This window comes from Rhineura floridana, chromosome 7, assembly GCF_030035675.1.
Source record: "Rhineura floridana isolate rRhiFlo1 chromosome 7, rRhiFlo1.hap2, whole genome shotgun sequence".
Taxonomy (NCBI): domain Eukaryota; kingdom Metazoa; phylum Chordata; class Lepidosauria; order Squamata; family Rhineuridae; genus Rhineura; species Rhineura floridana.
In genome coordinates, this window is record NC_084486.1 from 59,092,676 (window position 1) to 59,119,400 (window position 26,725).

Here is a 26,725-nt window from a genome sequence, read left to right on the forward strand (position 1 = left end):
GGATTGGACTATGAAAGACCAACCCAAATTGAGTTTGCATTTTTACAAATTTGTAGGGCAGTACAATGTCTCAGAGAGGTCAGGTCTCCTGCTCCCCTGGTGTATTCACGATAGCTGCCCGATTTCCCTGTTTTTTAAATTTTGATAGAATTATCTGTTGGCTATAGTACATTCTTAAACACAAGGTTTTTTGCCTATTAGTGAATTTCCCTGCTTTTTAATCTGGGAGGTAAGAAATGGGATCCTGTGCAAGCTTGCTGAAAATGGATTGATCTTTTGCATGCTTAATGAGTTCAGTGGAATATACCCCCCTGCAATCATGCTTAGGATAGGTGAAACTGACCACGGGATGGGGAGGGCAGGAAGAGGAGGAGGGAGGGGAGGAAAGACAGAGGGGAGGACTGGGATGGGAGCAGGCAGGAGGGGGAGGAGGAGGGCAGGTTTGATCATTTGCATGTTTATTGATTTCAGTGGGATTTACTCCCGTGCAATCATGCTTAGGATAGATAAAACTGACCATGGGGAGGGAAGCTTGGAGTGGGCAGAGGAGGAGGAAGAAGAAAGGAAGAGGAAGGGAGAGGAGAGGGAAAGGAGGGTAAAGGCAAGTCTGATCATTTGCATGCCTATTGAGTTCAATGGGATTTACTCCTGTGTAGGGGGAGAGGGGAGCAGAAGGAGTGGGAGGGGAAAGGAGGGGATTGGAAGGGCAGGGGGAGGGGCAAAAGGGAGATGATGGGAGGGAGGAGGAGGGGAGGGCAGGTTTGATCATTTACATACTTATTGAATTCAATGGGATATACTCCCGTGTAATCATGCTTGAAAATGAAATGGACTGCCTTCAAGTCGATTTTGACTTATGGCGACTCTATGAATAGGGTTTTCCTGCTAAGTGGTATTCAGAGGTGGTTTACCATTGCCTCACTCTGATGCTGAGAGGCAGTGACTGGCCCAGTGTGCTTCATGGCTGTGTGGGGATTTGAACCCAGGTCTCCCAGGTCGTAGTCCTCGGATAGGTAAAACTGACCATGGGGGAGGAGAAGGGGAGGGTGGAAGGGAAGGGGAGAAGTAGGAGGGGAAAGGAGTGGATTGGAATGGGATGGGAAAGGGGAAGAGAGATTTGAAGAAAGGTTGAGGGAAGGGGCAAGAGGGACAAGATAGGAGAGAGGAGGAGGGGAGGGCAGGTTTGATCATTTGCATGCTTTTTGACTTCAGTGGGATTTACTCCTGTGCAATCATACCTAGGATAGGTGAAACTGGGGGAGGGCAGGGCAGGGAGGGGAGGGGAGGGGAGGGGAGAAGATTAGGTGGGTGGGTGGACACTGGGCAGTGGGGAAGACCCTTTACTTTCCAAAAGGAAAACATTGTGAACAGTACAACTTTTTCTCAGGGTTTCCCCTACCTTTTTATTCTACAGCAGGCACTTGTAGCCTCCCACCCAAATTTAAACCAAAGCTGTCCCTGGCCACATCCGCACCAGACTGTTATTTCACTTTAGGAAGTCATGGCTTCTCCCAAATAATCCTGGGAAGTGTAGTTAGTGAAGGGTGCTGAGAGTTGCTAGGAGATGCCCTGTTCCCCTCACAGAGCTTCAATCAGAGCAGCTGACTGTTAAACCACTCTGGTCACTGGCACTCTGTCATGGGAATAGGAGTCTCCTCTCAGCACCCTTCACAAACTACATTTCCCAGGATTCTTTATGGGAAGCCATGACTGTCTCTTGTGAAAGCAAAATCTGGTGTGGGTGTGGCCCCCTGAATGGGCAAGCCCAGCAGCTGGGAGTCTGGCTTTTACAACACTGACAGTTGGTTCTTACTGAGCATGCCTGACATTATCATTGAGTTCAAGCCAACATTTCTTAAATTAATTAAAAATCAGCCAGGCATTTTTAAAACTACAGAAGATGAAAGTCAGAGTATGGGGCAAGGTCAGTAATAGGATTACAGGTACTCCATGAACATGGCTGATTTTTAATTAATTTTAACAGACCCCAAAGGGGGTCTGTTTTTTCTCTCTCTCTTTTTACGCTTTGAACTCTCAATTCTTTTTGACTGTTTTGTGTATCACCATGAAAATTTAGAGGGTTGTTAAGCAAGTGTTTCTGAGTTCAGGACTATAAGGTTTTGTTTTGAAATGAGCTTATGGGAAGCATCAGAATGGCATGGGGGGTATTTTCAATTTAACATTGCGGAATGCGAAAAATCCACGCTGGCTATAGTATACAGCTACTCTCATGGCTGTATAATATAGTACATCACATTGTACATTGTGGTCAGTATTTTATATTTTTATATTATATTTTTGTTCTTCATTGTAAGCTGCTTTGAATATTTCTGTAACTGAAAAGCAGGATGCAATTTTAAATCTAAATCTACATGCCTGTGCCATGCCCACCACTAGTGTATATGGAACATAGCAGGATGTACGCAGCAAAAAGCATTCTCCTCCTTCCCGAAGTTTGGAAAGCCAATTGCAATTCTATTTGTAGTTTAGAAAAGAAAAGCAATGTTTTGCTAGCACTAAGCACCACCCATCTGAAAGCACTTTGAGATCGAAAACAAGCTGGGGTGGGGTGACCAATTATGCTTTGTTTAATCAACTTCTTATTGCTTATCAGCTTCTGAATTTCAAAAATCAGACTTTTGCAAAGATTTTGCACAAGTTATCTACACTGGCAAGTACGCTTTGTTAGATTGTTCATTTAAGTACCAAGCAATGTTTTTCCAGAATAGAAATGAGGTAATTAAAGCTCCTGTGCCTAGCACACTTGCTTGCATTAAAATCAGTATAGTAGGACTTGCTGCCAAGGACACACAAACACAGAGAGATCAGTTGGTAGTCCTAGAATCACACCATTGTCAGTTGCTTCTAGTATAATCAGAGTCAATTACTTTCAGGGATAGAATTACTTCCACATGTGAATCCATCCTAGGTTTCCTCTTACAAAATCAACAAAGAAAATATGTTACCAACTTACTTGGGAGACAACTACAACCTGTAACAAACTGCATGGTCTCAAGGTTTCATAAAAATGTAAAAAGCTTACACCAAAAGGGGGCAGCACCTTAATACTATAAGAACCATCTGTGTCTGTAATACAGAGTTCAATAGGATATTTATGTAGCGGCCTGGCTTAGCCATGCACTCAGAGATGTACAATATTATGTCTGCTAATGCACACATTTAACACTTCCCCCCCACTTTATCACTCAGTATTTGAAAAGACAAGAGCAGGGGGACATCAAACTCTTCAGAATCATGCCAGAGGGGATAATGCATACATTTTTCTGCCAGCCACACTTGTGAATATCAACACTTTGGGAAGGGATCAGCAGCTCACAGACCTAACTTTGGACCACATGTATGTATTATTCATTCTGACAAAACATTTGCATGTGCTGGTTCAGTCCTTTAAATTGCAATGCAAGAAGCAGCCCTTAAATCTGTGTTGTATCTGAAGTTTCAAACTAGTAGCTAAGGGATGGATGCTGGTTTCTGAAAGTTTCTGGTGAACACGTTTGGAAGATAGTCCCACTGATTTCAGGAGTTACTTGTAAGAAATGCTTAGCAGTTTCCTGGTCAATCCTTAGCGACTCTTCTGAGTATTTTCCAGGGGGGGGGTCCAATATATTCATTACTGAACAGGTACCAATATTTCTGAATGTAGCAATATCTCTTAGACATTCAATGACTATTAGCTCTGAACCTTCACCTTTGCTCGTTGATTTTGTGACTATGTATTTATACAGTTGCTTATTCTTTAATGGTTGGTTGACTGCAATGAAAATGTTGTTGCTGCTGCATTTCAGCCACCAAGGCTGCACTGAGATGTACTGCTGAGATTTCTTGGGTCTTAGTAAGTTCAAAATACATGTCATGCAAGAAATCCGCAACCAGCTTCCAATGTCTTTCTGAAGGCATAAAAGTAGTGGAAGAGGAGGTGTTTAACCCTTTCCTTCTGCACCATTTCCCAGGTCAAATTAAGCACTGTCCAAGCTGCTATAAACTGTGGGGTGGTGGTGAGGGAAGTACCTAACATTCAAATATTGTGCCATTTAATTTCCCCTAGTAAGGCTAATGGTAACCTTGGGAAGGAGATTTAGACTGGAGAAATGCTTTATCTTGGGAAAGGATTAAAGACCTCTTTTCTCTAGCAATGCTTCCTCAATCAAGTTAGGAGTTGTCACACCTACCCACCCTGTCAGTCATGTTCCAGTGCTAATACAGATCAAAGAAAATTTGGAAGATCTTATTACAGTTCTTCTCGCTCAGGTGTAGGATGGAAAATGAATAAATCAGGAAGGAAGTACTTACAATCAAGCAAGCGAACAGCCTGAATCATTGCATACCCAAAGTTTCAGCTTGGAGCGACAATTATACCACAGAGTTATACGTATGGATTTTAATATCAACACTGAACAGCAAAACCCTACTGCAACAGATAAGAACAAAAACATGCTAGGAGCCTGTAAGATCAATGAAAGAAATGGTTTTAATTTTCTCATTGTAAGCTCCTGTGTCCAACGTCGTTTTGTGAAAAATTAGTTTCCAAAAAGGTACCATGCTGGGCAAAGTGCTCTTTGGGGAAAAACAGTATTTTAGTGTTCCTTAATGAGCTGTGTGGCTATTAGGATTGTTAGGATTCCAGGTACAACAAGAGCAATTGATTTCATGTTCAATGATATACAGATTTCTGTAGTGCAATAGGAACAATTTTTCTACTGGCTACTGAAGCCCAAAGACTGATCCAGCAATCATGGCTTTGGGAGCCTTTGGGAGGGACTGAAGGTAGAGCCTGACACTGAGTTTATGCCTTCTATGTTAAATTTTACCTTTGTAGTCCCTTTAGTACCACCCCCTATATATATGTATATATGTGTGGAGATATATATATTGTATTTTATGTATTTTAATTGTATTTTAATTTATTTTAATGTTTTTGTGATTTTACTGTTTACAAATTTATTATATACGTGTTTGATTTTATTTTTGTAAGCTGCCCTGAGTGCCCTATTATAGGGTAGAAGGGCGGGATAGAAATATTTTAAATAAATAAATCCTTCATAATCCATGCACTGGTATGCACTCTACTGTATGTGGTGCTACCCTTGAGGTTGGTTCTGAAGCTGGTTCTAGTTTGTACATAGCCCTATACATCTTGGGACCAGGATACCTGATTGTCTTATCCCTTATATACCCAGTGGATCACTGTGCTCTGCAAGTGAGGGCCTCCTGCAGATACCATCTTATCAGGAGGTCCGTTCTGCACACATACCTTTAGTGCAGTGGCAGGTATCCTTTAGAATTCCCTCCCCTTAAATATTAGACAGTTGCCATCTCTGTTATCTTTCCGGTGCCTACTGAAGACCTTCCTCGTACAACAAGCCTTTTAAGTTGAGACCTGATCCCAGTCTGTGTCTGTGCTGGAATTGCTTTTAATATGTTTTGAAACCTTCTTTTTAAAAAAACATATGTTTTTAAACCTTTTTTAAAATATGTTTTTAAAGGTTTTTTTAAAAATAGTATTTTATTTTATTTATTTATTTATTTGTTAGATTTTTATACCGCCCGACTAGCATAGCTCTCTGGGCGGTGTACAACAAAGTGCAAAAATATACAATAAAATTCCATAGTAAAATACAACAACAATGTAAAAGAATAAGAAAACTAAAAGCAATTACAGCCCATGTTAAAACTAAATTAAGTTAGATTAAAATGCCTTAGTAAAGAGGAAGGTTTTGACTTGGTGCTGGAAAGACAGTAACGTCGGCGCCAAGCGCACCTCATCAGGGGAACTGTTCCAAAGTTTGGGGGCCACCACTGAGAAGGCCCTAGTTCTAGTTACCACCCTCCGAGCTTCTCTATGAGTCGGAACTCGGAGGAGGGCCTTCGATGTAGAACGTAGTGTACGGGCAGGTTCATATCGGGAGAGGTGTTCCAGCAGGTATTGTGGTCCCGCACCGTATAAGGCTTTATAGGTTAAAACCAGCACTTTGAATCTGGCCTGGAAGCATATTGGAAGCCAGTGCAAGCGGGCCAGAACAGGTGTTATGTGTTCGGACCGCTTGGTCCACGTTATCAGTCTGGCCGCCGCGTTTTGCACAAGCTGTAGCTTCCGAACTGTCTTCAGAGGCAGCCCTACGTAGAACACGTTGCAGTAATCCAATCGTAAGGTTACCAGAGCATGTACCACTGATGTGAGGTCCTCCCTGCTCAGGTAGGGACGTAGTTGGGCTACCAACCGAAGTTGGTAGAACGCATTCCGTGCCACCGAGGCTACTTGAGCCTCAAGTGACAGGGAAGGATCTAAAAAGACTCCCAGACTACGAACCCGCTCCTTTAGGGGGAGTGTAACCCCGTCCAGGACAGGGTGTATATCCACCACCTGATCAGAGAAACCACGCACCAACAGTATCTCAGTCTTGTCTGGATTGAGCCTCAGTTTGTTAGCTCTCATCCAGTCCATTATCGCGGCCAGGCAACGGTTCAGCACATTGACAGCCTCACCTGAAGAAGATGAAAAGGAGAAGTAGAGTTGTGTGTCATCAGCATACTGATGACAACGCACTCCAAAACTCCTGATGACCGCACCCAACGGCTTCATGTAGATGTTGAAAAGCATGGGAGACAGAACTGACCCCTGTGGGACTCCACATTGGAGAACCCACGGTGTCGAGCAGTGTTCCCCAAGCACTACCTTCTGGAGACGACCCACCAAGTAGGAGCGGAACCACTGCCAAGCAGTACCACCAACTCCCAACTCCGCGAGCCTCTCCAGAAGGATACCATGGTCGATGGTATCAAAAGCCGCTGAGAGATCAAGGAGAATCAATAGAGTTACACTCCCTCCGTCCCTCTCCCGACATAGGTCATCATACAGGGCAACCAAGGCTGTCTTGGTGCCAAAACCGGGCCTAAAACCCGATTGAAATGGGTCTAGATAATCGGTTTCATCCAACAGCGCCTGGAGCTGGCCAGCAACCACTCGTTCCAAGATCTTGCCCAGGAATGGAACATTCGCTACTGGTCTGTAGCTGTTGAAATTTTCTGGGTCCAAGGAAGGTTTTTTCAGAAGTGGTCTCACTGCCACCTCTTTTAGACAGCCAGGGACCACTCCCTCTTGTAAAGAGGCATTTATCACTTCCCTGGCTCAACCAGCTGTTCCATCCCTGCTAGTTTTTATAAGCCAAGAGGAGCAAGGATCTAGTACCGAAGTGGTTGCACGCACCTGTCCAAGCACATTGTCCACGTCCTCGAGCTGAACCAACTGAAACTCATCCAATAAAACATGACAAGACTGTGCTCCGGACACCTCATTAGGATCAACTGCTATAAACTGGGAGTCTAAGTCCCGGCGGATGCATAAGATCTTATTCTGGAAGTGTCCAGCAAACTCATCACAGCGGGTCACCGATGACTCTACTATGTCCTGAGGGCCAGAATGCAGTAGCCCTCGGACAACTCTAAAAAGCTCCGCTGGTCGGCAAAGAGATGACTTGATAGTGGCAGCAAAATGTTGTTTTTTTGCCACCCTCACCGCTCTTGAGTACAGCTTAGTGGAAGCACTTACCAGCTCATAACTGCATCCATCGGGAGTTCGTCTCCACTTCCGCTCAAGCCGCCTCCTATCTTGTTTCATCGCTCTCAGCTCCGGAGTATACCATGGAGCTGTATGAGCTCTACACAGGAGAGGGCGCGCAGGAGCAATCGTGTCAACAGCCCGGGTCATCTCTGCATTCCACAGTTCGACCAGGGCTTCGACAGGAGCACCAGTCTTATCAGCCGGAAAATCCCCCAGAGCCCTTTGAAAACCTTCAGGATCCATTAGTCTCCGGGGGCGGACCAATTTAGTAGGTCCCCCACCCTTGCAGAGTGGAAAAGCCATTGAAAGTCTAAACTTCAGCAAGCGGTGATCTGTCCATGACAAAGGGAGAGATGTAAAACTCCCCACATCCAGATCACCATCCCCATGTCCAGTAGCAAAAATAAGATCTAGAGTGTGCCCCGACATATGTGTTGGGCCACTAACATATTGGGACAGCCCCATGGTTGTCATGGAAGCCATGAAGTCCTGAGCCGCCCCAGATAAAGTAGCCTCGGCATGGATGTTGAGATCCCCCAGTACCAATAGTCTGGGGGATCTCAGCAATACCTCCGAGACCACTTCCGTCAGCTCAGTTAGGGAGGCTGTTGGGCAGCAAGGTGGGCAGTACACCAACAGGATTCCCAGTCTGTCCCTCTGACCCAAGACAAGGTGCAAACACTCCAGACCGGTAACTACATGGACATGGTGCTTGATGAGTGAGATGGAACTCCTATAGACCACAGCGACCCCATCTCCCCAACTTTTAAAATTGTTATAACATGACCTGGGACATCTGGGTGAAGCGTGGATAATCATCATCATCATCATCATCATCCATGGTTCACCCAGATGTCCCAGGTCACGTTACAACAATTTTAAAATACATCATTAAAACAACCTAAAATCTCAACATCACAAAAAATAAGGTGGGCCTTAAAAATATACATTTCAGGTGTCAAAGGCCAGGGTAAAGAGGTGCGTCTTCAGCATTCACCTAAAACAGTGCAGTGAAGTTGCCAGACCCACCTCAGTGGAAAGGGAGTTCCACAACTTAGGGACCACCACAGAGAATGCCCTCTCCTAGGCCACCCCCTCAGCTTCTGAGGGTGGCGTAACTACCAAAAGAGCCTCCACTGCTGATCTCAACACCTGAGAGTGTCTGTAGGAAAGGAGGTGGTCTTTCTGATAGTTTGGCCCTAAGTCATTTAGGGCTTTAAGCACTAGCGTGAGCACCTTCAATTACACCCAGAAACAAACTGACAACTAATGCAGCAGTTTTAAAACAGGGGTTATATGAGACCTAATGGGAACCTCAGCCAGTAATCTATCTGTTTGTTTTGGACCAGCTGAAATTTCCAAATTTTCTTCAAGGGCAACCCCTTGTAGTATGCATTGCAATAATTCATTCTGGAAGTTGCCAGAGCGTGGAGTACTGTGGCCAAGTCATCTCTGTCCAAAAGGGACCGAAGCTGGCAAAGCTGTCAGAGCTGGAAAAAGGCACCCCTAACCATTAAGGCCACCTGAGCTGCCAGTGAGAATGTTGGATCCAGGAGTAGCCCGAAGCTGCATACTTGCTCCATCCAGAGGAATGCAACCCCATCCAGAACAGGCCGTCTCTCCACCTCCTGGACATAGGAACTCTGGACACATAACACCCATCTTTTCAGGATTTAGCCTCAATTTATTGGCCCACATGCAGCTCATCACTGCTTCCAAGCACTGATCCAGCACCTCAACTGTCTCTTCTGATTCAGATGGAACAGAGAGATAGAGTTGGATGTCATCTGCATATTGATGACACCTCACTCCAAATGTCTTGATGACAGTGGCTTCATATAGATGTTAAATAGCATGGGGGATAAGATGGAACCCTGAGGAACACCACAGGACAGCTCTCACGGTGAACAGTAGCATCCCATAACTATTATTTGGAAATGACCCTGGAGGTATGAGCTAAACAACTGAAGTACAGTGCCCCAACCCCCACCTCCTTGAGACTATCCAAAAGGATACCGTGGTCAACAGTATCAAAAGCCACCGAGAGATGAAGTTGAATGAGCAGGATCACACTCCCTTTATGTCTCTCCTGACAGATATCATCAACCAGGGCGACCAAGGCAGTTTCAGTGCCATGACCAGGCCTGAAGCCAGAGTGGAATGGATCCAAGCAATCAGTTTCCTCCAACCATGCGTGAAACTGGACCACCACCACCTTCTTGAACACCTTGCCCCAAAAAGGAATATATGCCACTGGATGATATTTAACACTTCTAGGTCCAGGGATGTCATCTCAAGGAGAGGCATACCACCACCTCCATCAAGGCAGATGGTTTAGGGCAAATGCAAGAGTTAATTGGTCCTGCTGGGGTACTGATACCTTGGTAGCTACCCTAGGATGTCAGGTGCTGGCACTGGACCTGCTGGTCTAGGTAGACATGCAACAGGAGCAAGTGGGACTGAGGTGGTAAAGTTGTCTGGTGGTAGAAACAACTACACTACTACAGGCATGTGTGAACAATCACACTTTTTCAATGCTCTCCTATAACTCTCTTCATGGTTGCTCTACAACCTTTCTCCATCACATGTTAATTTTGAAGTATTCAGATGTTGTATATCCTTCCTGCAGCCTGAAGTTGGGCAGTCCACTCTACCATCTCAGCATTCTACAGTCTCATTCTACTGCATGTATAGACCAGATCTTGGAGTTCCAGAAGTGGCAGAGGCAGGGAGACTCAGATGCCATTATTAGGAGAGTGGTGAACCTCCAAAGTGGACCTCATAGAATTTCAGCATTGTGTTCTTGATCAGATGTAAGTAAAAGAGACAGCTTCATAGCCTTGCTTTCCACAGACATCTCGTCTTATCACTTCCACAGCACTTTCATTCTGAAAAGGAGCACTTCATTCATATCTCATTAATTCTTATAAAACATTCTATGATTATGGGTTACTGTAGCAGATTTGGAACAGTTATAGCATTCCTTGTCTGGGAGATGAGGGGGGGGGCTAACATTCGTTCTGTGTGTGCTACCACTCCAGCTTCTCTGAAGCAAGTAAATGTCGATTATACTTGTTTTCCCTATTATGTAAATTTAATGCAGCATTGCTGGATCACTTTATACATTGTGGAAGGAATCTCTCCAGTCAATTGTTTGTGCTCCAAAGGACAGAGTTTATTGGAAATACAAAGACCAATGATCATTGGGAGAGGAGCCATCAAGACCTTCTCTGCCCAAAACATGCCAAGCAGAGCTTCATAAATGGGTTATTTATTTATTTATTAGATTTATTAGTCGCCCATCTGGCTGGTTGTCCAGCCACTCTGGGCGACGTACAGAATAAAAACATACAAATACATTAAAACATTAAAATCTCAAACAGTAGTAATAAAACCTAACCCACCCCAAAAGCCTAACTGAAGGGCCAGGTCTTCAAGGCCCGGCGGACGTTCATCATACATATGTCATAGTCAAAAAGCACACCTTACAACCAAGCATAGCAATATCTTACACATTCTGGGTGGTCACTTTACACATTTTCGCCCTGCCCATCCATGTGCCAGTAAGGAGAGCACCGGTTCAAAAGCGGCTATCCACAGACAGCTGCCAACTTGTTTACCTAAACTGACTTTCCTGATGTGAAATCTTTCTGCTGACCGCAACTTCCCTGTTCCCGTCTTTCAAGGCATTTCCATATTACTTTCACTTTTAGGCAGAGCTGTGCTGCATCTTAATATTTCAGGCTTCTGATTTATAATAGAAGCACAAGCAGAGACTTTTGCTAGGCCTGATAGGCCTTATTGACCTGATGAGTTTATAAATCATTCCCCAACACCTTTGCCAAAATACACCTTAATATCAAATAAACTCTTTTCCTTTAACATTTTAAACTGCTCTCTCTTTCTCTTTCTCTCTCTCTCTCTCTCTCTCTCTCTCGTAATCTAATGTTATAAGCAGGAAAATACACTAAAAGCTAGAGGCAGCACCAAGTGGCCTTTTAAGCAATTTGAAAGATTAAAGGTACCTATGAGGAAAGAAAACTTCAGCATAACTAAAGTAAATGGAATCATGCCAGTTTGCATCAATTCAGGCTATCTCTTGAGCTTTGTCTATCACCAGAATTTATTAGCTAGCAGAACTAACTATACTTTCCCCACAACAAACAAAGAGGGGCAGGGGGTGTTTGAGAGCTCACAAGGAAGACAACAATTATGAGAAAATAGAATGTATGATTTAAAAGAATATCCCCCCACACCCCAATCCAAGCATTCTCTACTTTTGCTCATAATTGGCAGCTTCAGTCTGAATCAAGTTTGGGGGAGCTTGCTCATCTCTATCTGAAATTGCTCCAGATCATTTACGAACAATTTCAGTAACTCCCAAATGAGATCCTTATAGAATACTGCTACCTACCTACCTCCAGTGTGAAAACTATCCATTTATTCCTGATTCAACTTCCTGTTCTTTAACCAGCTACTAATCCATAAAAAAGTCTCTCCTCTGCTCCCATGACTGATAACTATGACCATGACTTAGAATTTTTTAGGAACTTTGTTGAAAGCTTTTTGGAAGTTGAAGCCTATCAAGTCTAGCAGAGATTGGCCCTGTCTTCTATAAGCTGCTTCTTTCTTAGCAAGGCTTGTTCTTCTATATGTGTAATAATTTCAGCTGTAATAATACTTTCCATTAGTTTAATGGAACAGATGCTTGATGGTCTGTGATATCTTTAATCCCCCCCAAAAAGCCCTTTAAATTTTTTCATATTGAGTACCTTCCAGTTCTCTAGTAGGGAGGCTGATTTTAGTGACAAGCCCCATATTTTTGTTAGAAGATCAACACTATCACATTTGTGTTCTTTATGCCTTCCTGAGCATCAAACAACATGTTGAATATTGCACAGTCTCTTTTTCAAATATGAAGCTGCTAAGTTCTTGTCACATTGCTATGTGTCAGTTGTCTTCCTGATTAATTAGCTCAATTACCTACACTAAGTGGCTTTGCCTCCTCAGGATCAGACAGAAATAATATACATATGGCCTCTGAGGTGGGATCAGGAACCTTAGCAGACATGGCCTTCAAATGTGTTTCAAAACTAATTTGTTGGGGTTTAAAACATGATTAATTAAACAGTACATACATTATAGTGCTATTATTTGGATAATTTCTGTCATTGTGTTAAATTCAACCAGTTTATATCACCATTCTCACAAACAGCTCTACAGGCATGAAATCCAACAATATCATGTGATCCATAGCTTTTCTTCAGGTTTCCAGGATACTTAAGCTGTAATCCTCACCCTCATACCTGGGAACTGAATTTAAATAGGACCTACTTCTGAACAAACATGGTTAGAATTGATCTGTAAAGCACCTCAACAGAAAATACCTGTATGTGATGAAGTGTGAAATATGCTTATTTTGTTGTTAATAACCATTGAATAGAATGGAACTTACTTCTGAGAAAATATGCATTGGGCAAGGCTGCAGGTCACTCAACTCTTGTGAGACAAATGGCGACATTTGAGTAATATTGAAGTGTCTTCCTATGAATTCTTTCCTATAGAACGGGGTGGCCACTCTGTAGCTCTCCAAATGCCACTGGACTACAGCTCCCATCATCCCTGACCATGAGCTGTGTTGGCTGAGACTGATGGGAGCTGTAGTTCAGCAGCATCTGGAGAGCCACAGAGTGGCCACCCCTGCTATAGAAGATCAACATCCCTTATACAGTAGTCACTCATGTGTGAGAAGTAACCTGTACATGGAAACACTTGTGGAAGAACGAAGCTTCTTCATTCTATCACTCATTTTCTGTCTGACTCATTCATGCTAGGAATTCCAATAGATCAGGTGTGGGGAACCTTTAACCCACCAGATGTTGCTAAATTACAACTCCCATGTTCCCTAGCTATTGGCCATACTTGCTGGGGCTGATGGGAATTGTAGTTCAGTAACATCTGAAGGGCCAAAGTTTCACCAACCCTGACATAGGTGATGTAATTCGTCCAGGGATCTATATGAACTTCAAAGTTCAGCCCTAGTAAGATCTAAACTCAGAAGCATTGATGTTTCTGTCAGTTTCCCACATCTTTTAGTCTTCCTGTTACAGTCATGAGTTGTCCTTGAACTTTTCAGCACAAAGTAAATTGATCCCAGACAAAGAACAACTTGTTTCTCTCCTCTAAACTCAAGCTAAGAGTGTAGTGCAAGGGTGGGAAACCTCTGGCCCATGGGTCAAAAATTTTAATTTGGCCCGTGAGGCCATTGTCCTTAAATCATGCCCACCTGACCTACACCTGACATCATATGAGACATCAGGTATGGGGCATGTAGATATGTGGCTGCCGATGCACAATCAAGAGTCTTGAAGTGTGCTCCCAGTTGTGCATCGGCAAGAGAAAACAGGCATTGGCTGTACCAATGGGCAGTAGAGCTGAAGCCTGCTGGATTGTCTGTACAAGCAAGTTCTATGTGCAGCCAATGCCTGCAGAAATTAGGCTTTGTCTCTATCACCCATCAGTTGATCAAGTATCTATCATGAATTGTTCTGGAAATCATTGTGAGCACAGACCATTTACCATTCAGCCATTTACCTGTCAGCTTGATGTTTGCACCATATTATACTAACCCCAGAGCCAGGCAAATATGTCCAGAACTGGCCTTGCTTTTGACTGCTTTGGAAGTTGTGTTGAGGTTTTTCCTTCCCCCAGTTTCCAACAAGGAGAGGGAAAGCTCCTCCAGTTAGGAAGTTTTAAGTTCCAGAGGCCTCATCACAAGGTTTTAAAAATGGATTTAACATAAAAAAACATGATTTTAAGTGACTATGTTACAGTCCTGATTCACTTTCCTTGGTAATTATTTAGACCCTCTGAGGTCGCTTGGCTGTTACAGAGGCCAGGTACTGTGGTGCAAAGGAGGTTGGAACCATTATCTGCATGCACTCCAACTGCCTACACTTGGTGGTATCACAAAGTGATTGTTAAAACTAAGTGCTTTCCCCTCTGCATGTTTTGGTTGAGAAAACCAATAAATGACAAATACAAATGTGTATTGCAATGTGCCGGTTACTCATGAAACAAATTCATATCCCCTAAGGAAAAAAAGATTTCTCACAGCCAAGCAGCCATTCATAAAATGTAACTTTGCTTCTGCTGAAACAAAGAGTCCTGTGGCACCTTGAACACTAACACATTTATTATCGGATAAGCTTTCATGTATCTGATGAAGTGGATTCTAATCCATGAAAGCTTATGCTGTAATAAATGTGTACATCTTTCACGTGCCCAAAGGCTCCTTGTTGTTTTTACTGTTAGTGACTAACACGGCTGCCTCTCTGGAATTTTGTTCCACTTATTTCCATGTGAACGTCCGGTCAAAACTGTTTAGTAACCAGCTGGTGGCAGTGTTTTCTTTAGGAAAAGATTGTTTAAAAATTGCTTTCATTTCCCTGTAACCGCTTTTGAACATTTTAAAGTGAGAGAATCTCAGCTGCTTGATTTCTCCTCACTGAAATTCCAGGCAAATTCTTATAAACAGCAAACACATTTGTTCATTTCTAAAACAGCTACTATTCTGAGGAGTTATATAACATGGAGAAAGAAAAGAGAAAAGAGGTGATTTCTTCCAAGTTGAGATGTCGTTGCTTTTGTGGTTTGTACTGACAGGATGCTGCTTGGTTGGAAGGATCCATGGTCTGCCTGTGTAGCTAGTTTAGATTTTGAACAGAGATGTTAAAAGCAAGATAAAAGCACGACAGATTTAATATTGTTTTCCATTCAGTACAATGCACTGGATTTTAAGGGAGAAAAAAACACTCTGGAACACTTACTTCTCATTCCCACACATTCACAAATAATGAAAAAAATATCAAAGGCAGAGGGAAAGATAGAGAGGGGGTGCTTTATTTATTGCATTGATTAAGGAAGACTGGCAGTTCTAGGCATCACAAATTATTAAAAGAGCCAACCCAAAATACATTAATAAAACTGACTCATAATGTACTATTTACTCATTTCCCCCTTACTGCATGACATCACACATCTCTCTCAACATGCTACAGAAGGACAAACATTTTGACCTCTTTATTGGAGATCATCCTACTCCTGTTATGAAGCAACAAACACTCCTGTCCTTAGCCTTAGCATCTGTATAATATCCATTTGGTAACAGGCTCCACTGCTTAGACATAGGATTCAGCATTAATTCCCATGATCTTGAAATATACCTGCCCCTACTCATCATCATAGAAATGTCACCACAGCTAAAGAGAACAAAGTGCTACAACTGAATTAGTCCAGTCCAGATTGAAAGCCTCAGTTGCCTAGATGGGTTCCTCTATGGTGTAACAAAACACCCTATAGCAGCCTTCTCCAGCCTGATGCCCTCCAGATGTTGCTGGACTATAGTTCCCATCATCCCTGACTATTGGCCCACGAGGCTGATGGAAGCTGGAATCCAAAACATCTGGAGACCACCAGTTTGGGAAAGGTTATCTTCTTTTCCCAGCAAAGACTAGATCTTCCTTAGTCTCTTTTCACCTTCAGCCAGTATGAGATAACATAACATAAAGGACCTGTGAATCTGAGAACAATTTCTGGACATTAATTGCCCTCATACAACCCATTGCATTTTCTAATCTTTCTACCTTCCCTTCTTGTATCTTGATACTTTGATTGTAAATCTTCAAGAAGGGTATTTTTATTGTTGTTGTTCTCCCTCAGATACTTGAAGTAAATTGACTGCTACATAAATGCATAATAATCTCTTTCATACAAACACTGATATTATGCAGACATTGGTGCTGCTCATAAGCATTCACCCTGTCTTTTAAAAAAGAGTCACAGGTTGGATTAAAAGAATCTTCAAATCAATGTAAGGCAAGAAACTCAGCCCTCCCTTTCAAATGTGGGGTCAGGACAGAGTCAGCTAAAGACATTTTGCTGCCTGAAGCCAAGGGCAAATGGCACCTTTCCATTTCATGCACAGAAACCAATCAGACTGGCAGCTGAATCTTATTTCAACACTGATGATGGGACAATGGACATGACACACACAGCTGCATCCTTCAACACCTTATCCACAGCCCCCTGCCTCCCAGCAACCATCTAATGGCAAGGCTAGCCCTCGGTCAGGACAATATTAACAACTATGTTTCCTGGTCATGAACATCACATCTGGTTTGTGCAAAACTCACCCACCTGTGGTACCTTGAGGAGGAATAGCTTTTGTTCTGAGGTATGTGACCTGGTTTCTCCCACTTCAGTGCTATATTAATGAAGTCTTTTCAAAGCCATTTGATTCTTGATGACCCTGATGAGAAACTGATCTGATTTCTGCCTTGCTGGGTTGAAGTACACAAGAGATGCCACACAAATTGAGGTATGGGCCACTGTCTTTGATGCCAGCAGCAACAACACATTCACAGAACATAAATCCATCAGCAGCTATTTCCCATAATAGATAGGCTCAGTTTCCATGTTCAGGGAACATAAGACCAGGTCAGACTATTGGTTCATCTAGCCCAGCACTGTCTGCTCTCACTGGCAGCAATTCTCCAGTGTCATAGGCAAAGGTCTCTCCCATCCCTTGTCACTGGAACCTTTGTAAAGTGGAAATACCAAGGACTGAACCTGGGATTAGTTTCATCTGCAACTGACTTTGGTCCCTTCCTTATGGAGCAGTGTATACCAGATGCTGGGGACAACATAGAGAAACGCTGTTGCCTTCATGCCGTGCTTCTAAGCCTTCCAGAAGGTTCCGACTGGTTACTGCTGAAAATTACACTGGATTTGATGGACATTAAGTCTGGTCTAGATCAGCAAAGGTCATCACATGTTCTTAAAAAGCCCATCTCAGTATCTGCTTTTCTAATGTATTTATTTATATATTATTACGTTTCTATCCCAGTTTTCCTCCAAAGAGATCAAGGAAGTATATATGGGTTTTGCTCCTTCCCACTTTATTTGCAAAACAACCCTTTGAGGTAGGTTAGGCGAAGAGACAATGACTGGCCCACCATCAACCAGTGAGTTTAGTGGCTGGGTGGGGATTTGAACCCTGGTCTCCCAGGTTATAGACCAACACCCTTAACAACTACACCACACTGGTTCTACTGAAGTATTTTTTCACACTCGCCCTTACTTTCCTAATACTTCTGTTCAGGTACTCCTGTTCTCTGTCCTGTCACTTCTTTGTAGAGAGTGACAGGCCTCCCTCTTGTTCACCTGTATTCCCACTCTTTGTCTGCTCTGTACATGTAAATTAGAAACTTTGTCTTTCACTGTTATGCAACTCCCACTACAAGTGATTGTTGATCTCTGTCAGAACCTGTAGATTATTAGACACCCTGAAGAAAATAAATACTCAGGAAATGTAAAGTCAGTGCATTTTCTTGGCATGTTTGGCAACAGTTTCTGAACATGATCATTATGCATTCAAAAACCCCATATCACTTGCTTTATGGACTCAGCATGTTTGGTTGCTGTTGATCTAGATACAATGCTGCCAACTTGTGCTGGACTTCTCTCTGATTCAGCCCAAGAAAAACCTATTTATTGAGGAGACACCATAATTATGAAGAGATTATTTCTTTCCCTTTAAGTCCCACTTATTAAAGAATATTTACTTGGAGGTCAGAAACAGGTTAATAATTCTGGCATCCTGCTAACCTCACTCTTCCTGTGAAAATTCATCCACTGGATTCAAGAGTGTTTCATCCAGCAATGACCTTGAAACAGCAGCACATGCAATTATCATGCCATGAAGCTTGATTACTGTAATTCCTCTTTAGCACTGCCTTTCCATCTAGTGCGGTAGCAGCAGCATCCAAAAAGTTTTGTATTCAGGCTTGAGCTGACATTATAATCTTGATCCTGCTCGTCAGGGTGCCCATATTATAAAAATCCAGGTCCTGTTGTGTTCCTACAGGACAGATTATTATCACTTTTCCTGTCACCACTTGCCTCAAATCCCCTCAGAGGAAAAAAAATCGCTCCCCAGTCCACTCCTTCAGAATGAGAAACAGGATTATCTATGGAAATTCCAAGCCAGTGTTGAATCTAATTAGAAACAATTTGGAGGACTAAAATCAGAAAAACTGAAGTGTGTGTGTGCATATAGCAGGTTACAGAATCATAAAGTTGAAAGGGACCTCTAACGTCATCTAGTCCAATGCAGGAAATCTGATGCTATCTCTGATAGGTAGCCATAGATTTGGTGAAAACCTTGCAGGATTCAGTATTACCAGTTATAATTTTACAGTTTTAAAATGTGTAAATTATGGAGCAAAATGTGTAAATTATGGAGCAAAATGTGTAAACTATGGAGCAAAAATGTTATGTAAGCTATGGTATCACTGATAACATTTATTTTAGAATGAATCATGTCAACATCTGATTCTTTGTTAATTTGCTATACATTTCTGTTAAGTTTGAATGGTGTATATGCATTTTTTCCCTAAACACCCTTGCATATTTGCACAGCTGGTATAATATTCAAAAAACTGATTTGCATCTGTAACAAGAGCAATATTTCCACCCTTGCTTGATGTAAAAAAAAAATCAAACTGACTTACAAATGCTGGGGGTGGGAAGGAATTAATCAATAAAAGATATATGCAACCTGAAAAAGCAAGAAAAGTTAAGAACATTAAATCTGTTCACAATCTTCACAACTTCAGAAAATAGTCTTCTGTGAAGCAAAGAAGAAACCATATTCTTGCTTTGTTAATTTCTTTAGTGCAAGTTGCTATAATTGTCATTCTTCAGGGTTCAAAGCCTTCCCCAGAGTCTCTAGAACAGCAAAATCCTATGCATGCCTACTCAAAAATATATACCACTGAATACAATTGAACTTACTCCCAAGTAAGTGTATACAGCAGGTGTAGCCAATGTGATGCCTCCAGATGTTGAGTGCCCCAACTCCCATAACCTCCAGCCAGTATGGCTAACAGTCAGGGATGATGGGAGCTGTAGTCCAACCAGGACTGGCCCAACAGTTAGGCAGTCATCACAGGCAGCAGTTGCCAGGGGCAGCAGCCCTCCAACTATTCTTCCTGAGCCCCCCAGGCTTTCCACTTCATTGGAGATCTCGGTCTGTCATACACCCTCATGCCATTCTGCTGCCTTTAGGTGCTCTAGAGGATGCTATCCCATTGCCAGTGTTGAAGTATGACTCAGCTGCCAGTCCAATATATGGAATGGGGTGGGGATGGGTGACCATCTTCTTCTTTGTCTCAGGCAACAAAATGTCTTGGGCTGGCCCTGAGTCTAACAACATCTGGAGGGCACGAGATTGGTTCTCATGGTTCTCATTCTATTCCTGGGCAAGGTCTTGGAACGAGTGGTTGCTGGCCAGCTCCAGGCGTTATTGGATGAAACCGATTATCTAGATCCATTTCAATCGGGTTTTCGGCCTGGTTTTGGCACTGAGACGGCCTTGGTCGCCCTGTTTGATGACCTATGTCGGGAGAGAGACAGAGGGAGTGTAACTCTGTTGATTCTCCTTGATCTCTCAGCGGCTTTTGATACCATCGACCATGGTATCCTTCTGGAGAGGCTCGCGGAGTTGGGAGTTGGAGGCATTGCTTGGCAGTGGTTCCGCTCCTACTTGGCGGGCCGTCTCCAGAAGGTAGTGCTTGGGGAACATTGCTCGACACCGTGGGTTCTCCAATGTGGGGTCCCACAGGGGTCGGTTTTGTCTCCCATGCTTTTTAACATCTATATGAAGCCGTTGGGTGCGGTCATCAGGAGTTTTGGAGTGCGTTGTCATCAGTACGCTGATGACACGCAGCTCTACTTCTCCTTTTCATCATACTCAGGTGAGGCTGTCGATGTGCTGAACCGTTGCCTGGCCGCGACAATGGACTGGATGAGAACTAACAAACTGAGGCTCAATCCTGACAAGACTGAGATGCTGCTGGTAGATGGTTTCTCTGATTGGATGGTGGATACATACCCTGTCCTGGATGGGGTTACACTCCCCCTAAAGGAGCAGGTCCGTAGTTTGGGAGTCCTCTTAGACTCTTCCCTCTCACTTGAGGCTCATGTAGCCTCGGTGGCACGGAATGCGTTCTACCAGCTTCGGTTGGTAGCCCAGCTACGTCCCTATTTGAGTAAGGAGGACCTCACATCAGTTGTACACGCTCTGGTAACCTCGCGTTTGGACTACTGCAACACGCTCTACGTAGAGCTACCTTTGAAGACAATTCGGAAGCTACAGCTAGTGCAAAATCCGGCGGCCAGATTGCTAACAAGGACCAAGCGGTCTGAGCATATAACACCTGTTCTGGCTCGCCTGCACTGGCTCCCAATATGCTTCCGGGCCAGATTCAAAGTATTGGTATTGACCTATAAAGCCTTATATGGCACGGGACCACGATATCTGTCGGAACGCCTCTCTCGATATGAACCGGCCCGTACACTACGGTCTACTACGAAGGCCCTCCTCCGGGTTCCGTCTCATAAGGAGGCCCGGAGGGCGGTGACAAGATCTAGGGCCTTCTCAGTGGTGGCCCCCGAATTGTGGAACAGTCTCCCCGAGGAGGTGCGCTTGGCGCCGACACTATTATCCTTTCGGCGCCAAGATAAAACCTTCCTCTTTTCCGAGGCATTTTAATTTAAGTTAACTTAATTTTAAATGTGTTGTAATTGATTTTAGATTATGTTGTTTTTATATGCTCTATTGTATTATATTGTGTGATTTTATTGTACTCTTGTGTTCACCGCCCAGAGAGCTATTGCTAGTCGGGCGGTATAAAAGTGTAATAAATAATAATAATAATAAATAATAATAATATATAGTACTGTAGCCTTTTTCTGAAATTCTAAACACACTTAAGTTACTAAGGAGTACTCTAAGGACACTTGCATAGGGTTGTGGTGTAAATGTGGGATAGCAGAGGTGGTGATGGATGCAGCCGGTCTGCAGTGCACATGCAGGGAAGGCTCCACGTTTGTGGGGGCCCTTGGGGAAAGGGTATCACTGGGCCCTTGTCCCCTCCCTTTCCTCAAACCACATTCCTCCTGCCCAGGTCCAGCGCCAGGCATGCCAGAGCCCTTGGGCACCAGCCTGCCCCAGGCCCCAGCACCCGCATGCACACCCCACCTACCTACCTTTCCCCTGAAGGGCCCCTCCATAGGGTGGGTGGGTAGTGCTCCCTTCTGCGATCTGCGGCAGTGTTGGCTCCTGACCCTGCAGCGGATCACAGAGAGGGAGCTCCCAGGCACCCCCTAATACCACGCAGGCCTACGATGCCTGCCTGCATGCCCCACCTACGTCTCCCTTGAAGTAAATACTGGCTGAGCTATGCGTGCATGCCTGCCATCAACCAAGATGGTGGCCGAGTCTTCCCTAAGGGGCTGATGCCTCTGCTGCCATCTTGGTTGATGGCATGAATGCATGCTATGCGTGCACATATCTGCCATCAACCAAGATGGCAGCAGAGGCATCAGCCCCTTAGGGAAACCTCAGCCATCATCTTGGTTGATGGCAGGCTTGCGCCTGCAGCATTCCCAGCATTTACGTCAAGGAAGAGGTAGGTGGGACATGCAGGCGGGCATTGCAGGCCTGCAAGCTTGTAGGGTGGTCTCTGGGATCTCCCTCTCTGTGATCCATGGCAGGGTTGGGAACTGATGCTGCCACAGATCCCAGAAGGGAGTGCTACCCACCCACCCTAAGGAGGGACCCTTCAGGGGCCACTTAGGCTCCAGGGGCCGTCAGCCATGGCCTGACCTGGCCGCCCTCTGGTACCGGCCCTGCTCTTGCCTTGTGGCCCCACTCCTTACAAAGAAAACAAATCTTCACCAGTATTGCAACCCCCTCTTATAAAATAAAAATACAAAATTTTGATTTATTTTAATTTGGGGGGGGGTAAATTTACTTATTGTTTTAGGTCTCAGTTCCTAAGAATTTGTTCTGGTTTACCATGTTAATGATAGGCAGATTATATGAATAGTGGGATCTTCCACAAAATGTACTGAGAAATAATTCTCATTTTCTGCTGGATCTGTTGGCTTCTCTACTTTAATGATTTCACAGACAAAAAAGTGGGGGGGGTTGAATCCATCCTTTCCTGTAATTTGCAGAGATCTTTGGCAAAAGCACTTCAAATAAACATGTCAATTCTCCATACTAGTTTCTACTCACATAGGAAGCTGCCTTATACTGAGTCAGATCATTGGTCCATCTAGCCCAGTACTGTCTACACTGACTGGCAGCAGCTTTCCAGGGTTTCAGGCAGGAGTCTCTCCCAGAAGATCTGTCAGGTTCTACCCCTAATGGCATCTCTCTTACCTGGAGAGACTGAACCTGTGGGTCCTTCTGCATGCAAGGCAGATGCTGCAATGGCCCTTTCCCTGCACTCACAACTTATTCAATTCTGCTGAGCTATTAGGAGGCATTCTAGAATTAATCTTAGAACTCCTTATTGACTTCCGGGAAGGGTTGCTTTGCCTGTGCTGCCTCTGAGCCGAGTTCTTGTCTCAGAAGAAGCTTTTTCAGCTTTAAAATCAGTCAGAACGTCTTTTTTGACTGGTAAAGATTTTCTCCCGGTCAGGGAGAAAAGTGAGATTAACCACAAAGCCTGTTTTGGTGGGGAGGACTGGATTTCATTTATTTATGAGAAAAGGTTCAAACTGCAATGTCGGATGGACTTTCATCAAGCTCTAGCTGATTATAGCGACACGTTTATCTTTTCTTCAAAGAAAAAACGGATTTTAACAGGCAAACAAGCATCCTTCTTTCTATTTTCTTTTTTCACTTGGTTTAAATTGGTGCAGTTAAAAAAGAGATTTGTCAATGAATCAGCTGTGAAGAATTCCTAGGTGAGTTATGGCTTTTCTCATTCACTTACGAAATTAAGGAGGAAAGAAATCGAAAAAGCTTATATTTGCTTTTATCGCAAAAAGCTGTCCTGGAGGTGCATTCTAAAGATACCAACGGAAGAGGGATTTCTATTTCGAGGAGGGGGAAAAAACTTTTTTTGGTCTATTTCATTTTGACGAATCTGCTTGTTCACAACGCCACTAATTGTCTTGATGTTGGGAACTAAGTTTGTTTTGTATTCCTGAACACATAGAGATAAGGCAGGCTGTACTGTCTACACTGATATCAGCAGCCTGGAATATTAACCCAATTGTGGCTGAAATAATTTTTGTTTCTGTGGTTTTAAGAATGGCAACCAGGAAAGTGATTGAGACCATGGAAGAAATTATGTTTCAGAAAATAATGGATGAGATTGAGATAACAAAACAAACCCTGAGACAGGGTAGACAGGAGATGAAAATTGAATTTAACAAAATGACACAGGAGCTTAAAGAAATAGGGGATTCTGTAAAAGAGGTGTTTGATGGGATTAGAGATGAAAAAAGAAAAATTAAAGGGAAGCCACAAGCCCTGGAGATTGGAACAAGTGTGAAATTGGAAAAAGATTTGGAGTTCATGGATCTTAGAAATAAAGTTTACTGTTTGGAATTCAAAGTTGTCTCTGAAGAAATTAATGAAGATTTTGGTGGTAAAGTTATCAAAGCCTTGGATAATTTTCTGGACTGGAATGATGTGATGGAGTTTGACATTGAAAAAATCTATGGAGTTGGCTACAGATATGTGACAGTGGAGAAACTCTTAAGAGATGAACCAGTGCATTTTGTAAAAAAGAAGAACAGAGATATGACTTTGCAGCAATATTTCAGTAACATATTCAGAATTCTTGACTGGAATGATGTGATGGGGCTTGTCATAGAAAAAATCTATGGAATTAACTACAAATATGTGACAGAGCAGAGATGTACCCAGAACAGAGATGTGGCTTTACAACAATATTTCAGTAACATATTCAGAATTGATGGCAAGGACATATTTGTGATGGGGGAAATTCCCATCAGACTCTTGCTATATGACTATGGCTATGACAGTAAGAACTGATAATGGATGAATGGATACTGAAACCACTGGATTTAACAGGACTATTGAAGATGGAAGATGGAATTAATATTGAAAATGGAAGAATGGTTATGGAAATTATTGGACTTAACAGATTTGACGAGATGGATTAATCGATATGTTTATTTGGACTATGGTTATGACAACAAGATTATTATGGGATACTGATAATGGAAGAATGGCTACTGAAATTACTGGACTTAACAGGATTATTGAAGATGGAAGATGGAATTAATATAGATAATGGAAGAATGGCTATTGAAATTATTGGGCCTAACAGATTTGAATCAGATGGATTAAGCGACATGTTTATTTGGAGAAAAATTGAAAGATATATCTCTCAAGGAATTGAAACCTCTCTTTGACTTTTTGTAGAAAGAATAAAATAATGTTTATGAGATTTGATGATTAATTAAGATAACTACTGGAGGAAAGTGATTCTATAATATAATTTTAGAGATAGGATTGTTATATATTGTAGACTTATAATTGATCTGTGACAAATCGGAAGTCAACATTTTATTTTGTTGTTTGATTGTTTTTGTTTTGTTTTGTTTTTTGTTTTTGAAAATTTGAATAAAAATTAATAAAAAAAAAGAACTCCTTATTGCCATGTGGCACTGTTATATCAGAGCACCAGAGCAAGCCAAGGACAGAACAGTAGATTAAAGGCTGCCCTTTTAAGCAAATACTATTTTTTAAAAGTTAAAATTCCTTTTAAAAAAAGGCATTCACAATAATTCAGCTACAATTAACCTATACATTAAGAAGTGTGTATAGTGGACAAAAATGACACTAAAGGAAACTTCCACATCACAGGGCTTACATGCAGAGAAACCTTCAGACACTGTAGACACATCAAGTTACTTTTTTGAACTACAACTCCCATCAGCCCCAGCCAGTGCCATGCTGGCTGGGGCTGATGGGAGTTGTAGTTCAAAAAAGTAACTTTTCCAAGCTCTTATGAACACAGAAACAACAGCATGCACAATACTCCAGCATGCCTCAGTCCATCAGAAACCCTCATAAAAATGTCTAATAAGAGGAATCACCTTTGATGTCTAGTGCAGAATAAACAAACCCAATTGGGGCTCAGCCATTGTGCATCGGTCCAGTGGCTGGGTAGATGTGGCATGCTGTGGGAACACCTCCTGCCAACGCTGTTTGATGCTTCATTGGTGCAGCACCCTCCACAGGTATACATTTATACATTTGGGCGGCAATGACCTGGGAATGCTGAAGGAGAAAGCCCTTGTCATTCAGGCTTGCCTGGACTTCGAGGCCATACACAGCAGGTGGCCCAGGACTGTGATTGTTTGGTCCGACATTCTCCCGAGGAGAATTTGGAGGGGTGGGACTGATCCCAGAGGCCTGAATAAGGCTAGCCATAAAGTAAATAGGGAAGCCCGGCTCACCCTTGCTTATCAGCAGGGCGAGGTAATACATCATCCAGAGGTGAGGTGTGAGCGGGCTGATCTTTACCGGCCAGATGGTGTACATATGTCTGACCTAGGTAACGATCTGTTTCTCTCTCATCTGCAGAGTGCCCTGCGTGTCATAATTTGGTGCAGGTGGGGGAAGAGGGACTAAGCAGAGGCTTGTCCTCTTCTGTGGCGGATTGTGGTGGAAGTTAATAAGGTATGGTTTGGTGACCACCCTTAGGCACCCTTTAAGGTGATTGGTGGGTTCTGAGGTCTGCCTTCCAGGTTGTGCGGCCGGTTGGCAGGATAAGTCTCACCTTTGAGGCTAACCTGTACCACCCACTCAGAGGTTGTGCAGCCCTGAGGGGGGTGGATAAGGAAGGCCTCCCTAACCACCCTGCGGGGATGGGGCCTGGAAGAAGGGCTTGGGCTTGGCTCACCCCCCCTTTTCCCATGGCAGGATGCCCTCGCCCAATGGGAAGAGATAAGTTCCGCAATGGCTCTGCAGATCATTCTATCATGCAATAAAGCATGTAATTGGCTTCATTCAATAAACGTGGCCCTTGATTTACCCACACCTCACCTTGTCTTGCCTCTTCATTTCCCGGCTATGTGCTGCAATTCCAGGTTTTCTGTTTGTTGAATAGCTATTGGTGCTGTTTATTTCATCGCATGTCTTGTCTTCCTTCACTAGTTTTGCAAAAGCTTCATTTGACTGCTTTCATATGATTACAAATTGTGACATGATAGAAGTATATAAAAGTATGCATAGTGTGGAGAAAGTGG